The sequence below is a fragment of the Argentina anserina genome, chromosome 4 (assembly GCF_933775445.1).
Source record: "Argentina anserina chromosome 4, drPotAnse1.1, whole genome shotgun sequence".
NCBI lineage: Eukaryota > Viridiplantae > Streptophyta > Magnoliopsida > Rosales > Rosaceae > Argentina > Argentina anserina.
The window spans coordinates 27,330,223-27,346,786 of NC_065875.1; the positions used below are offsets into that span (position 1 = coordinate 27,330,223).

Here is a 16,564-nt window from a genome sequence, read left to right on the forward strand (position 1 = left end):
AGGCTTTTTGCTACAAATTTGATTCTGAGTTTTGAAGTGAAAGTGGTGAAAGGAAATGACAAAGGAGGTTGAGGTAAGGACAGCGAGAGAAGAACCAAAGTCAACTAAAGGGTGGCGACACGTGCATTCAGTCTCTTATAAACTGCGCCCGTTGTAGGTCGACGTTAATGATACTTGCAGTTGGGGAATGTGATGTACTAGAATTTACTTATATTTCTTAACCCTAACGGTGAAATTTTTTTATTACCAAAAAAAAATTCACCGTTAGGATTAAGAAATATAAGTAAAAGTTTTAGGTTGAAAATGGTAACATCATGGCTAGCTCACATCGGAGACTATATATGCAACTTTCACGTTTGTCTCCGAACAACAACTAATTTCTCAAGGCTATCATCAAGTACGGAAATAGTCTAATAAATTGGCCTCAACTTGATGAAGTTTATTCATCTAGTTATCATTTCCTGGTTCGCGCAATTAGACTTGTACCTTAAATTAGGATTAATTTCTTCAATAAATCAGCATAACAAACAAGAATTTCGTCTGCAAGAGGGGGAGTCTGGGAAGCAAGGTCGTCAGGTCCCTTGTATATGGAAATTTTCATTTCAGAAAATTGAAAATTGATATATTATGTCTATAATATCAATTCATCCTATGTGCACTTTGACGTTTTGAACAAATCGACATCAAGTGGGAAAATACTGAAAGAAAAGAAATCATCCATGCATGACAAATTTGAAACTTGAATGGTAAAATACCTGCCGAGATAGATGAGACTGAGACCAATTCAACATGATATTTATGGGATTCTGATTCAACTCACACAAGTGGTGTCATATTTATACTACTATAAAATCAACACCCAAAAAAATTACCAAATTGTGTACTAATTTTATTCTCACATATAGACAAAAGATAATTATGTAAAATACAAATGTTTCACCAATGTGTTTTATCAAAACTATCATTCATAAGAAACATAATTACATAAAATGATAGACTTTCACTACAAATTAAATTCTATAAATATGTGGTCATTCCGATCAAAACACGTACATCGCACGGACACGAGACTAGTTGTATTCTAAACTCAACTCCATTTTAAAGGTTTTTTGTTTTTATTTTTTGATTTAGATGGATCAATTTGGCCACATTTAGTCTTTTGCAAAAGAAGTATATAATTAGTTGGCACATCTTTGGTTCTTTGTTCTTTTGGACGTCGAAGACTCTTGAATATATTCCGATCCTGCTATATATATTGTCAAACATCATGCTATACGTCGCTTAAAAAATTGAGGCCAGTTAGAAAACCCGCCTAATCCATTTGCCGTGTACATACCACCGTATCTGATGCATCCTATTGACATTGTTTTCAAGATCAATTGTTCGATCATTTAACTTTTCCTAAAGCATCTTCTGAGTTCTTACAGGCATTTTGTCAAGCGTTAGGGTTTGTATCACGGAAGTGATCGAAATTAGAATTTATTCACTTCCATGGTTATCCTAAGTTCTAATTAACTGTAACGTACAACTAGCTATATGAAGCTTAGATCCGTGATTAGTTCAATATTCATATTGCACTTAAGTGCTAGAGAATCCTGAAATTTGGTTTGAGTGCCTAGATTGTAGCTAGAGTATACCACCGTTATCGATCTAAACGATCGCGATTAGTTAATCAACTCACCATGCAAAATTCAAAATTAAGGGAGCTTTCAGCACCGAAATAAGATGCCGCAGTGAGAGAGCAAGCGGCTTTCAGAAAACACGGTTTCAGAAAAGGAAACCCAGGCTAGCTACAGCACACAATTAAGGGGGAGTAGTTTTGAGATGTTTAATTTACCAGCTTGCTTGCTTGGCAAGAAATAAGCTGGGATAATGTAGGCATATATGGCTCTATAGGATACACTATATCGATCAGATATCATATGTAGCAGTTGCAATTCCGGATTACTACTATTACGACGACCCTAAACTTACATGCAGAGGCTTGTGATGGTGATCGAGCCCGTTTTAGTTTGGGACTCGTGGTTTGATTTTGTAAAGCGACGACTGACGACGGACCTGTGTGTCTTGTTTTGTAGTAAACAGCGAGCTAGAATTAATAGAATAGTCAAATAAGTATGTCTCCATCTCAACTACGATAGTCGGAACAGTCAAGTTAAACGGCTCGTAGGGCCTCTCAAATGTTCATATACACAGTGGAGCCCAATGGATTTTTGCGGGGCACCACACCAAGAGTCTCTGACTTTGAAGTTGTAGTAAACTAGCTATCGTAATAACACCGCTGCTAATATATTATATATATATATATATATATATATATTGTTGTATGAGAATATCGCATATGAATTTCATGGTGTATGTTGTTCTAATTAGTATAGCCTTAAGGAATATTATTTTATTCCTGATTCATCGAGATTTTTGATGTAATGTGTATATAAGGTCATATGTCTATCAATTAAAATACAGTTATTCTCTCGAATTCATTATATTATTTCATATATATATATATATATATATTTAAGGGGCCGTTCCAAAGAGGACCTCTGCATATATGCAAAAGTGCAGGCATCCATCCTCATAGTCTCGGTTAAGTGTTTGATGGCATTATTGGTGACTGGATGAAGACTTCAGACATCCCAGATGGCAAGGAGACCAAGAAAAGACTTAGGTGATCGAAGTCGAAGATACGTAAGAGTGGCGAGCTCGCCTGAAACCTCAAACACAATCAAGATCGATTTTAAAGTATTCATTGACGAATTGAGTAACAAGAAGAGGCTCCAATATTGGTCTGGTTCCGTGTCGACAACAACACCGCCACGGGCCATCTGCACTTAAGGCTATGAAGATGGAAGTCCGCACTTTTACAACTATATATATATATATATATATATATATATATTTTCAGGTAAGGAGATCCTTATCTTAGCTTAAGGTACGGATTTTCATTTTTGACAAACTTTTCGATCGAGTTTTTACATCTACACCGTCCAATATCTAGGTTATAACGTATAGATCATCTCCACAAAATTTCAGCCGATTCCATCACCGTTAAGGTACTCATAACTTTGATTTTCTACTGAAAATATGAACGGTTCAGGTTCGGCAAATTCAATACGTCCATTGGTTTTGATTAGTTCGATACCTTAACGATTATGAAATCGGCTGAATTTTTTTGGAGATGATCTATACGTTATAACCTAGACATTGGACGGTGGAGATGTGAAAACTCGATCGAAAAGTTGATAAAAAATGAAAATCCGTACCTTAGCTTAAGGTACGGACCTCCGCACCTGAAAAGCTCCGTGTATATATATATATATATTGATGTGCCTGAAGTTATAGGATATAAGTGTATAACATTGGCAGACTGGCTCGGCGTCATCCAATTCCAATTGTGACAGAAGAAAACATAGAAACGGTGCGTATTCATGGGCAATCACTACATGCACTTAATAAGCCAATCCCACACGAATTTTAATTCATCAAATCATGAAGCACATCATTCATATGCGTATATATACGGGATGGTATATACTAATACAGTAATACGAATAAACTTCAGGAATTGACAATGATAAGCTTAGAAGCTAGCTAGTGTTGCTTATCCATGAATTTGATCATTTGATGATACGTACGTGTATTCTGATAATGTTTTAAGTTAAAAGGCATATATCCACCACGTGATGTACGTGTATGCATGATCGATGGTAATATCAGTTCATGCCAACAACAGATCACATGTACGTACGTAGATTGTATGTAACTCGATTGAGCTACGTACCTAGCCCAAGCTAGCTAGAGTTATTTAACCGTTGGCCGGCTACGTACGCGTGGCTTGTTGAAACTAAACTAGCCAGTAGCTAAGCTAGTCGATAACTTGTATCACATTTCTCAAATGAAGTACGTACTAGTAGAGTCTTCAGTCTTCACTGACCGATGGTGAAATTTAGCTACCTCTCCATGCCAAGAGTTTATCACCGCGTATACAGAACATGTATAAAGTCGATCACTCTCATGAATTAGCTATTTAAATTATTGTACTCCCAATCCTTTAGATCCAAGATATAAATATATATATCCTAACATTAGATGAATGTCGTTGATTTATGTTATGATATAAAGATTTCTAAAAGGGGAGAAGTGAGATCAAATATTGCTCCCATCAATCAAATAACTATAATTTGGTGGTCAGAACTGCTCCCCCAATCGATCGACCTCATGGTGATCGACCATAGGATATACATGGAATTATGGAGTGGACCTCATATATACTCATAGTGATCAATCATGGAGTGGGCTAGTGGAGCATTAACAATACATGCAAACTTGATTAACAAGCTCGATCTCTTTTCATATATATACTCGACTGATTCACAGTAATTAGCGTGCTATAATTATATTCATGAGCATGATTTGACTTGATTATTATGTGCCAGTGAAAGGGTTGAGCCATGGTGTACGAGTTGGCTGTTGGCCGACCGGATTAGGCGATGTGGTACGTAGTGTTATCATGGCGTTTGCCTTGGTGGCGTACGTGCCCTCAGTTTTAGTGTCTAACTGATCGAGATCATGAAGAAGTGATCTATGTTCCAGATATATTATCATTATATATCCATCAATCATGCAGAGCATTATCAACGTTTATTTTCATTGGTGATAATGACTCATGATTCATGAAACAACCAGGATACCTAATTGGCTAATTGCTCTCTCTCTCTCTCTCTCTCTCTCTCTCTCATATATATATATATATATATATATATATAAGTTTCACTCTGAAAATTACATAATGAAGTTTTAATTTTGACACTTTTCAATCAATTTTTTTTACCATAAGCGATTTAATAGTTATGTATGTTATTTAAGATTATTTCTACAAAATTTCATCTAATTCGTACATCGTTAAGGTATTGAAATTAGATTAAATCAATCAATGAATTAAAATTCTTCAACTTGAACCGTTCGTATAAATCTGAATTTTGAAAGCTCAAACCATTATCAAATTAAATGAAATTTTATAGAGATGATCTTAAATAACATACTTAAATATTGAATCGCTTATGGTGAAAAACTTTGACCGAAAATTGTGTCAAAATTGAAACTTGACTCTGGTCAGAGAGTATATATATATATATATATATATATATATATATATATATATAACATATATATCAAATTTAGCCATGGATCGATCAGCATTATTCCATGTACGTGGTAATGTAATCACCTGATACGTAGGTGTACAAAGTAAGCTAGCTATAGCCAACCATGGAGTTCGAGAAAGGATAGCAGCTTTTTGTCAATATTAATTGATCTAAACCTACCGTCTATATAGGGAAGATATGCATTTCTTCTATATAATTTCATCCAGGTTTTGGAATTGATCCTACAGTTAGAAGGAGTACTAAGATCCAATGCTTTACGAGGGACGTAGCTTTCCTAACACAGCTGCAGGGATTAGAATAAAATCTATTCTGTATCTTCTTCAAGTCGAAAACCGGAAAGCACTGAAGTTAATTTGATTTCCAAAAGGGAAAATGGTGTAATTCTAAAACGTATAACATATTACCTCTGTTCATTAGGCCGTTGATCGATTTCCCGTAGTGCATTACACTCTTTACTTCTTGCTTCTTTTGGTACTTCCTTGTGTTTGTCAGAACGTTAGTACGCACTAGTATATTAAGAGACATCACCTCATAAGAAATTTGCATCATTAGACCAGTGTAGTTTGCCTTCGATTGATAAACCAAAGTACAAAACAATAAACTTCATAGAATCCAAAAGAAAACATAGCCATGCGAAGTGTTCCTTCTTTGTCTAGGAAAAGTCTCTGCAAAGAGCAATCCAGTAAAGATGTCTGTATAGAGAGAATAAAGCCGTCAGAATTGGCTTTACAGCGCTGGAAGGCCCTCGGTGATGCACACAAGACCTACAATGATCTACAAAGCCCGATAGCAACAGCTATAGCAAAATTTGTGAGTGCACATTCTTCTGATTCTGAAGGAAGAGAAACCGCATGTAATGGCGGCGAGCAACGGAAGGAGGATCCAAACAAGGTGAAAAGAAATACGATAAGCAGTACACATGCTTCTAGTGTTCAGGCTAATGTTGAAACCAGGGGATTGCTAGAACTGTTAGCATATTTTGAAGGTCAATTTCAAAAGACTCTCGAAGAGATTAGTAGTGTCTGCAAATTGCTAGAGATCGACACGGTTCAAGAGCAAAGTACTACTAAAGGAAACTCATCAAGCAAGCTAGTAAGGTCATTGCTGTCTAGGAGTTTGTCCTTCAAAATTCTATCTTCAGCGTGGAAAAGTCGCTCCTCCAAAGTTCGTTGTTTACCAAGATGAGAAAGATGGGGAGCATTCTTCAACACTAAAGTACTTGGGTGTGTGGGAAAAATAATCTATTACCAAGTAGAGAAGGTACAGAACGAGGAGATTATAGGTGGAACTCGTGAAGTAAACGCTGCCAAACAAAGCGCTGTTTTGGTACTAAACCAAATTCGACAGCTGAGGGATCAAGAGCTATCGCCTCAACTTAAGAATCTCCTAGGTGGTTTGACAATATATTGGGTGAAAATTTCGGATTGCTACAATACTCAAGCCATGATCATGTCTGATATGATAGCGGAATCTCATTACATTCCGCCTCGTAGAATGTCTTACGAGGCAAGGCACCGGCGTGCAGCTGAGGAACTTCAAGCACAACTCAAAAATTGGCTTGAAGGGTCTGCTAATCTTGTTTCTTCGCATAAGGCCTACATTAAGGCTCTTAATGATTGAGCAAGGAAACCACTCCCTCCTTGTTGTGAGCAAAACAACAACAATATATAACAACGCCTTATCACTGCTGGAGAAGTGGTTAAGTTGTTTGGATAACCTGTTTGCTGATGTGACTGAGACTAAACTCACTAAATCCATCAGTGACTTGGACTCAAAATTTGGAGAACTAGTGGAGTTACAAAGGAAGGAATATCAACACAAAAGCTAAGTTACACAGCTCGAAGAGGAGGCTGAGGAGCAATTGAAAATCAAAACTGGAAAGTCCGGTAAGGCGAAGCAGGACAAGTATGATAAGTTGACACAAAAGATAGACGAACAGAAAGTGGAATATGAAGCTAGCCGGAAGGAGTCCGAATAGAATGCAGTGATGCTAGTTCAGACGGGGTTTACTTCACTTTTTCAATCCTTGGCTGGATTTTCAAAGAATGTTGCTCAAAAGTATGGTGACGTTGATAGGGAAAACAATGCATCTGCACTCTGCAGAGGTATATAGAAAGTTAGTATGTTTTTAAGTTCTTATAAGTGGCTGTGGCTAATATTTATGTTCAAGATCTTTTTTTTTTATAGAAAACAATAGTTCCATTCAACCAGTAATAAAACACTTACATAATAGGCCTCACATCAAAATAAATTATGGCACAAGCGCCGAACAAATCACATATATATTCATTATAAAATAAGTGTAAAGAAAACCAAAACTACCAATTACAAATCGAGCATTTCATGAAATCCCTAAAGACTTCAATTAATGTGCAATAAATAATATCCAAAATTAAATATAATGATTTGTACATATTAGAATAAGGTAAGTGCCAAGGAGATTTAAGCAATCCCTTGCCCGGTAGAGCTAACCTTTACTTTACCAGCAAACTCCCGCAGAGGCAGTGGACCAGGTTTTGTAATCACAAACTCGGGCAAAAGCCCATGTGGTCGGGCCTAAGTAGCAGCTGATCCCAGATCGGACGCCGGCATCTCCAAGACCACACCACCAGAGCTCCCAGCCACTCACCGACACCCGCCACCATAGCACGACCCTGGACCCTAGCCACACAGATTCGGATCCAAGAAGCCCGAACCCGGATCCGTGCTACCCATCCTTGGGACAACCATGTCTTCCGGCCGGTGCGCCCCTTTGCAGATCTGTCAGTATCTCCCCTACGATTGACGCCCTTTGCCCACTCCGTCACCATGATCTGGACCCCAAAACTCCCACCACAATCGGAGAAGCCACCAAATTGGAGCCTCTCGCTGCCAAAACGGTCCACGCTGAGATCCCTAACAGAGCCGCCAACCACGATCGACGTCCCACTTGCCAGAGGAACGATACCGTCAATCGAAACCTTAGGTTTCGTCTTCCCAGGTTGCTCTGGAGCAGTCGAGACACCCACATTGTATTTTTCTATGTTCAAGATCTTTTTTCACAATATATATCGACTTATATTTAGTTAGTTACTTGAATATTTTCATTTTTAGTCGTGCGTTCGTAATAAGAAGGTTGAACAGCCACACGCACACAACTATAGAAGATAGAAAGCTGATACAGAAACTGAAAGAGTGATGAACAATAATATCCTTCTATTAACATTAGCATAAGCAAAGAGTAACTACAGGATAAAAGGCCAAATCCTAAAATAGATAGAAAATCTTTTTTTTTTTGGCAAGAAGAATGAGAGAAAATCTGAGAGCAGCTTTACGTACCCTAACCCCTTCCACAAGGAAGAATGTGGAAAAAGAAATTAGAAATGCCAAGTAAAAACATATCTATCTGTCAAAATAAAACAAGCTACTCCGGATACTAACCCCACAGATATTCCTACATAAACTCCTTCTATTTCTATCCTTGATTTTCTGATTTGAACGAGAGAAGTATGAACCTTCGATGGACATGGAGGAGCATGGTCACCACAAAGACTGTTCCCTTCAAAGCTTGAATTTGGGAAGGTCCCAAACTGACCTCCACTAGGAATCTCACCCTCTAGTTGATTGTCTGCAACACTGAACTTGGACAAAAAGCTGAGCCGAACCAACGAACTAGGTATTGTTCCTGAAAGATTGTTATGAGACAAATCCAGAGTCTCCAAGCTGGTCATTTTAGAAAGAGAACTTGGAATTGGTCCCGATAATTTGTTGAACTTTAAATCCAACACATGAAGGGATTTCAGCTTCCCAAACTCTGGCCAGATCAACCCAGTGAAATTATTGTTGCTAAGTTCCAGTGTTGGCGGAAAGCTCCAAACATGATTGTACTGCAATCCCCTTGCACTCACATTCTTCAACTGGAAAAGAGGAAAATCCGGGGAAGGCCCCTGGACTGACGAAAAATTCCCATCAATGAGGCTCTGTAGTCCGGTTAAGCTTCTCGGGATCTCCCCAGTAAAAGAATTGTTTGATATGTCCAAGTAGAAGAGATTAGAAAAATTGCCAAACCAAGATGGAACTGTGCCCTGCAAGCTGTTCCAGGATATATCCAATAACTGCAATTTGCTGCTCTTACTCAACCATAGGGGTATTAATCCTGTGAGCCTACTGTTTGCAATAATGAAAACCTTCAACCTTGCGAAATAAAGGTTTGGATCAGCAGGCAATTCTTCATCATAGAAGTTCATGGTGAGAACCAAAGTAGTCAGATTCTGACACTGCTGTAATATATGAAGGGCAGATGATAGATTAGAATGGGTGGCATTTGAAAGTGAGAGGTAATTGAGGGTATGAAAATCCTTGAAGCTGTCAGGGATTTGGCCACTCAAGTTGTTCCTGGCAAGATTTATATTATTCAGATGCTGACAGGTGGGAAGATTGGATGGAATTTCCCCTTGAAACTTGTTTGAACCTAGATCAAGAGAGGTCAAACTCTTCATTGCTGAACAATTCAGAACAATCTGACCCTCCAATGAATTGTTTCTCACATTCAGCAAAGTGATGGTTGGAGAACTTGACAAGGAAGGCGGTATCTGACCACTGAAGTTATTGGAATGAGCAACAAAATACTGCAACTTTTGGAGCCTGTGGAAAACGTCCGGGATAGTCCCTGAAAAGCAATTAGTGGAGATATCCAAACGAACAAGGTTGGTCAGGCTACCAACATCTTCGCTCAGCGGCCCAGTGAGCTTATTGTCATAAATGGTCAATTGAGTTAGCTGTTGCAGCAGATATATACCTTCTGGTAAACCACCAGAGAGATTGTTCAAACCGAGATGAATGGCCTCCAAGGAACTACAATTGGCAAGACCTGGTGGAAGGTCACCAGAAAAGTAGTTCACAGACAATTGCAGTTGCCGAGTAGAATTGCCACAGATGCTGTTCGGTAAGGAACCATAAAGTAGTTTTGAGACATGTCTAGGTACTGAACTGAAGGTAAATTAATATAAACTGGGACCCAGAGAAGGCGTTAGAGCTCAAATCCAAGACCTCTAAATTTGGCAATTGAAACAATGAAGCAGGAAGTGAGTTTTTCAGGAAATTATGGGAAAGGTTAAGGACTTTAAGCTGTTCCAAATTCCTCAAAGAACCAGAGAGGTTCCCAATTAGTCTTCTACTTGAAAGATTCAACCCAACCACTCTATAAGTATCAACAGAATCATCCAATCCAAGAGAAGATGAAGAGTTACAAGTAATACCTGCCCATTTACAGCAATCACTAGAGAAATTTCTGCCCCAATCACCAATGGCAGTTTGCAGACCACCCATAAAATCCTCCAAGGCATTCATATCATTGGAACTGCATGTCAGGTTCTGGGACCTCAAAACCTGAGCTTGGAAGCAACACCCAATAACAAAGATTACCATCCAGATATTTTGAACACTCATTGCTAGAGCACTACAAATAACTTGAGTTCTGGAAGAGAAATCGATCAAGTAGCAGTAACTTCTTTGCTGAATACAAAAGAAAAAATTACAAACTTTAGCAAAGAACAAGTAATTGCTTCTAATCTATGTGAAGCAGAATAACAAACTCATAAGAGATCAAATAGGAAAGAGGACCTTTTAGAATGAATCGCTGGCTTTCAGTCTCGGTCCTGGTCTTTTGAAACGGGAAGCTTCAAATAAAATATTATTTTGAAGTCATTTATAATTAATGAAGTTGGATAAATAAACGAGTTGTGGTCCAACTCTATGTAAAAATTTGATTTGTAAAAGAAATTTAAATATTAACATATCTAAAAAAGTATAATTAATATTTTAGGTATCTAAAAAATTTCACAAAAATATCTACGCATTGCTATCATTGCGCTCTTTCAACTCATACAAATTTTTTTGGATAATTATGTTTGTGTAACATAGCTCTCCTTAGAAGGGTATGAGCTACAAAGAGCTAACAGTGTGCTTCGAGAACTAAATGTTAAAGAAAATTAATGAATTTTCTACCACGTCCATAGTACACTATAGTGATGATACCCTATGGTCGATTGTTTCAAATTTTATTTTCTCAGTATAGTTAGTTTATAAACAGACACAGTTACATATAACCTAATATAAATGTTATGCAACATTAGTAGGCACAATGTGATTCACGTGAGTAAAAATTATAAAAGAAAACTCTGACCATTGGATGTGATCATGTTGCTGAGATATTGATACGGTACGAAAATCACCAAATTTCGTAATCGTTTGGGTCACGATCTATACGGTCAACACTAATTTAAACACTACCTCCCTAAGGGTATACATGTCGCTCGATTAAAATTATTTTAAAATTTATATGGGTAGATAGAGCTAACTATCTTGATTGCATGGTAATTTTTTGGAGAATTTTTCAAAGTGTCAAAACTATTTTTTATGATTTTTAGAAGATGTTAAATTCTCTAAAATTAACTAAAAGTCAAATAAAAGGACATGCGGCGTAATTCTAGCCGCTATTTGTCCATATCATTTTATTTTGATTATTTTAAATGATTTCACAACTTCAAAAAATATTTAAAAATATCATAGGCGCTCGAAAAATTCCTACGCATTTCCAATACCGTGCTATATCAACTCATGCAAAAAGTTTTGGATAATTGTATTTGGGTAACAATAGCTCCCCTTATGAGGGTATGAGTTACAAAAAGATAATCGTGTGGATCAAGAGCCAAAAGTTACCGAAAATTAGTGAATTTTCTAACACGACCATAGTACACTATAGCGACGATGTCCTACGGTCAATTTTTTCAAATTTTATTTTCTCAATATAGTTAGTTTATAAACATACACGTTTACATATAAGTGTATAACATAATATGAATGTTATGCAACATTGGCTGGCATGTTGTGATATACGTGAGTAAAATTTATAAAATAAAACTCTGACCTTTGGATGTGATCAGGTTACTGAGATATTGATACGGTACGAAATTCACCAAATTTCGTAATAATTTGGATCTCGATCTACACAGTCAAGCCTAATTTAACAATTACTTCCTAAGGGCAGTCGTGTCGCACGATTAAAATTATTTAAATTTTTTTACATGTGTAGATAAAGCTAACTACTCTAATTGCGTGGTAATTTTTGGAGAATTTTTAGTGTAAGAACTATTTTTTTTTATGATTTTTAAAAGATATTAGATTCTTTAAAATTAACTAAAAGTTAAAGAGACATGTGGCACAATTCTGGCCTCTCGTTTGTCAATATCATTTTTATTATTATTTAAAAATGATATCGTAGCTCAACAAACATTTAAAAAATCATAGGTGCCTGAAAAAATTTCTCAAAAATTCCTACGCTTTTCTAATACCGCGCTCTATCAACTCATGCAATTGTTTTTGGATAATTATGTTTCGGTAACATAGCTCTCATTAGGAGGGTATGAGATAAAAAGAGCTAACCGTATGGATCGAGAACCAAACGTTACCTAAAATTAGTGAATTTCCTACCACGACCATAGTACGCTATAGCAGCGATATCCTATCGTCGATTTTTTTTCAAATTTTATTTTCTTATTGTGGTTAGTTTATAAATAGACGCATTTACATATAACATAGTATGAATGTTATGAAACATTAGTAGGTACGTTGTGATTCACGTGAGAAAAATTATAAAATAAAATTCTGACTGTAGATGTGATAAGGTTACTGAGATATTGATACGGTACGAAATTTTGGTAGATAGAGCAGAATTAAAATTCTGGTACGAAATTCTCCTAATTTAAACACTACATCCCTAAGGGCAGTTGTGTCGCACGATTAAAATTATTTTAAAGTTTTTAATTTGGTAGATAGAGTTAACTATCTTGATTGTGTGGTAATTTTAGGAGATTTTTTAGAGCGTTGAAATTATTTTTTAATGATATTTAGAAAATGTTAGATCCTTAAAAAAAATCAAATAAATGGACACACGGTGCAATTCTGGCCGCTTATTTCTCTATGTTATTTTGTTTGATTATTTTAAATGATTTTGGAACTTCAAAACATATATGTGGTCCTCAAGGGTTACGGAAGTAGTCAGATAATAAATCACAATCATATATTATTTGTTAAGATCCTATAATTCATAATAAATCTGATGTGGCGGCTATGAGCACTAAAGACGTTGCCAATGAAACCAATGAATGCAGACACCTTAATCTCATGACGTCTACTGATTGGTTCAAGTTAATCTGGTAAGTTGGTGAAAGCCATTAAATTGAAATGAACACGCTACATCTTAATCAAGAAGTAAAAGACCAAGACTCTACATGTAGTTTGAAATTTGACGTCACAATTAGATGGTCCATTAGGACTAGGCAGCTTAAACTTCTGTACGTCTTCATGCATATATGCCAGCTTTATACAAACATGTTTTACTCAGTCAAAGCACGGTTTCTGTCAATAAACCTTAATGCACTTAAAAAAAATGCATCAAAAATATCTGAGTTTCAAAGTGAAGCATCATCAACACTGATATGTAATATGGAATTTTGGATGAAATTAATCGTTTCTAAATGCGCTTACCATGAATCTATAAAGAGTTTCACAGTTATCCTAATCCAGTCTTATACGAATTAGTTTAGCAATTAGCTGACATGCATGTTAACTATTAATGTTAATTATCAATCCTCTTCATGCATACTCCAGCCATATGAAAAAGAAATGTCGCAAACACCCCACCACATTTAACACAAAGGTAGTGAAAAGAAGAACCCTAGCCCTAACCCCTTCCACAAGGAACCAGGGGAAACATAAATTAGAACTTCCAAATCCATACATATTTATCTGTTCCAATGAAACAGGCGATTCCAAATACAAATCCTACAGCTATTCCTACAGAAACCGCAACAACGTCTAATTCTACTCTTGATGAGTTCCCGGTTGGTCCACTATCCACTTCTTCTGGGTTAAACTCTGATGGACAAGAGGGAGCAGCATGAAAGCCACAAAGATTGTTCCCTTGAAAGCTTGTATCGGGGAATGTCATAAACTGACCTCCTGTAGGGATCGCCCCCACTAACTGGTTGTCTGCAACACTAAACTTGGACAAAAAGGTGAGCTGAATCAATGAAGGTGGTATTGTCCCAGAGAGCTTGTTACGAGACAGATCCAGAGTCTCTAAGCTGGTCATTTCAGATAGAGTACTTGGAATTGGTCCAGATAGACTGTTGAATCCAAGATCCAAAACATGAAGTGATTTCATGCTCCCAAACTCTGCCCAAATTGGTCCCCGAAGATTATTGTTGCGAAATTGCAAGGTCGGGGGAAAGCTCCAAACTTGATTATACTGTAATCCTCTTTTACTTGCATCCCTTTTGATGAAAAGGGGAAAGTCAGGAGATGGTTCCTCAGCTGAGATTCTCCCATTAATGAGGCTCTCTAGTCCAGTTATGCTTCTAGGAATGCTGCCGGTGAGAGTATTGTTTGATATGTCCAAGTAGAAGAGATGCCTAAAATCGCCAAACCAGACAGGGATTGTTCCTTCTAAGCGGTTCCACGAAAAATCTAGCAACTGCAGATTGCTACTAGTACTCAACCATTGAGGTATTGAACCAGTGAGCCTACTATTTGCGAGAATAAGAACTTTCAACTTTTGAAAATGAAGGGTTGGATCAGCTGGCAGTTTTTCATCAAGGAAGTTCATTGTGAGAACCAGAGTGGTAATTTCCGGCAATGCTGTAATATTTGAAGGGCAGATGAAAGATTAGAAATGCTGCAGTTTGAGATTGAGAGGTAAGAGAGAGTATGAAAATTTTTGAAACTTTCTGGGACTTGGCCACTCAAATTGTTCCGGGCAAAATTTACATTGTTCAAACGCCCACAAGAGGAAAGATTGGATGGAATAGGCCCATCAAATCGGTTAGAACCCAGATCAAGAGAAACCAGATTAGTCATTGCTGAACAATTCAGATAAATGGCACCCTCCAGTGAATTGTTTCCCACATTAAGCAAAGAAATAGTCGGGGAGGTTGACAGGGAAGGTGGTATTTGACCACTAAAATGATTTGAATGAGCAATAAAAAACTGTAACTTTCCAAGGCTGTGAAAAACATCTGGGATAGTTCCTGTAAACCAATTAGTCGAGATATCTAAATAAATGAGGTTACTGAGGTTACCAATTACTTTGCCTAAAGACTCAGAAAGCTTGTTACCTTGAATGCTGAGTCGAGTTAGGTTCTGCAGGCTAACTAACCCTCCAGATAGTCCACCCCTCAGATCATTCATGCTAATACTGAGGTCTTGCAGGGAACTACAACTGCCAAGACCTGGTGGGAGGCTACCGGTCAAGTAGTTCACACCTAAGTTCAGCTTGTGAAGGTGATGAGAATTGATACAGATGCTTGCTAGAAGAGGACCGTTCAAGATGTTTTCAGAAATGTCAATGGACTGGATTGAAGGTAAATTGATATCAAATGGAATGGGACCAGAAATGTCATTAAAGCTCAGGTCTAACAGTTCCAAATTTGGCAAGTGGAACACTGAAATGGGCAGCGAGGATTTGAAGAAATTGTGGGATAAGTTTAGTGTCCTTAGCTGTTCCAAATTGCCTAAAGATTCAGAGAGTTTGCCCACTATTCTTTTACTCGGAAGCTCCAACTTAACCACTCTATAGGTATCAACAGAATCATTTAATCCGAGAGAAGATGAAGAGTTGCAAGTGATACCTGGCCAGTTACAGCAATTGGAAGAGGTATCATTTCCCCACCCACCAACTTTTGTAGATAAACCAGTCATGAAATCCTGCAGCGCTCGAGAGTCATTTGGATTGCATGACAGGTTCTGAGAGCTCAAAATCACAGTTTGAAAGTATAAAGAAGTAACAAGGATGACCATCAAGAATACTTGAACCCCCATATCAGATCAGACAAACAAAACCGAAAGGGAGAGAGGAAGGATTCACAATCAATTAATTAGCAGAAAACCTATGTCAGGAACAGATATATTGTTGAAGTGGCCTAACGTGTTTTAAACTTTCAAGCACGACGACTACAATCTTAAACGCATATACAGTTATACACCCAAGAGATCGAACACAAAGTCAGGAAGAACAAAAAAATTAGAAGACTGATGACTTGTAGTTCTAGTTCCAGGAAATTATGCACATCCAAAGCTAGAATTTCATTCTACTTTCCTCTGAACTAGAATTAGTAACTTAAACGAAATAGTCTCAAGTCAGTGTTTCTATAAGAAAATACAGTAGACCAGAACCAATCCATACATTGGACCATGAATAAAATAAATCTCAACAGTTGTCCATCATCCATCGTAGAAGAGAGTAGCATATATTGAACTATATATATACATATATGTCTGCATCAATTCACTTTGCACGTAAGCCAAAAGAATAAAATAAAACTTGCATTGTATGCACCGTAATGAAAAGACCTGAAGAGTTG

At 37.2% G+C, this 16,564-nt stretch overlaps 2 pseudogenes; both read right to left on the reverse strand.

The window, feature by feature from the left end:
* Positions 1–8,343: 8,343 nt before the first annotated feature.
* Positions 8,344–10,811, reverse strand: LOC126792618 (phytosulfokine receptor 1-like; annotated as a pseudogene).
* Positions 10,812–13,880: 3,069 nt separating this feature from the next.
* On the reverse strand, positions 13,881–16,045 carry LOC126792617 (phytosulfokine receptor 1-like; annotated as a pseudogene).
* Between the last annotated feature and the right edge of the window lie 519 nt (positions 16,046–16,564).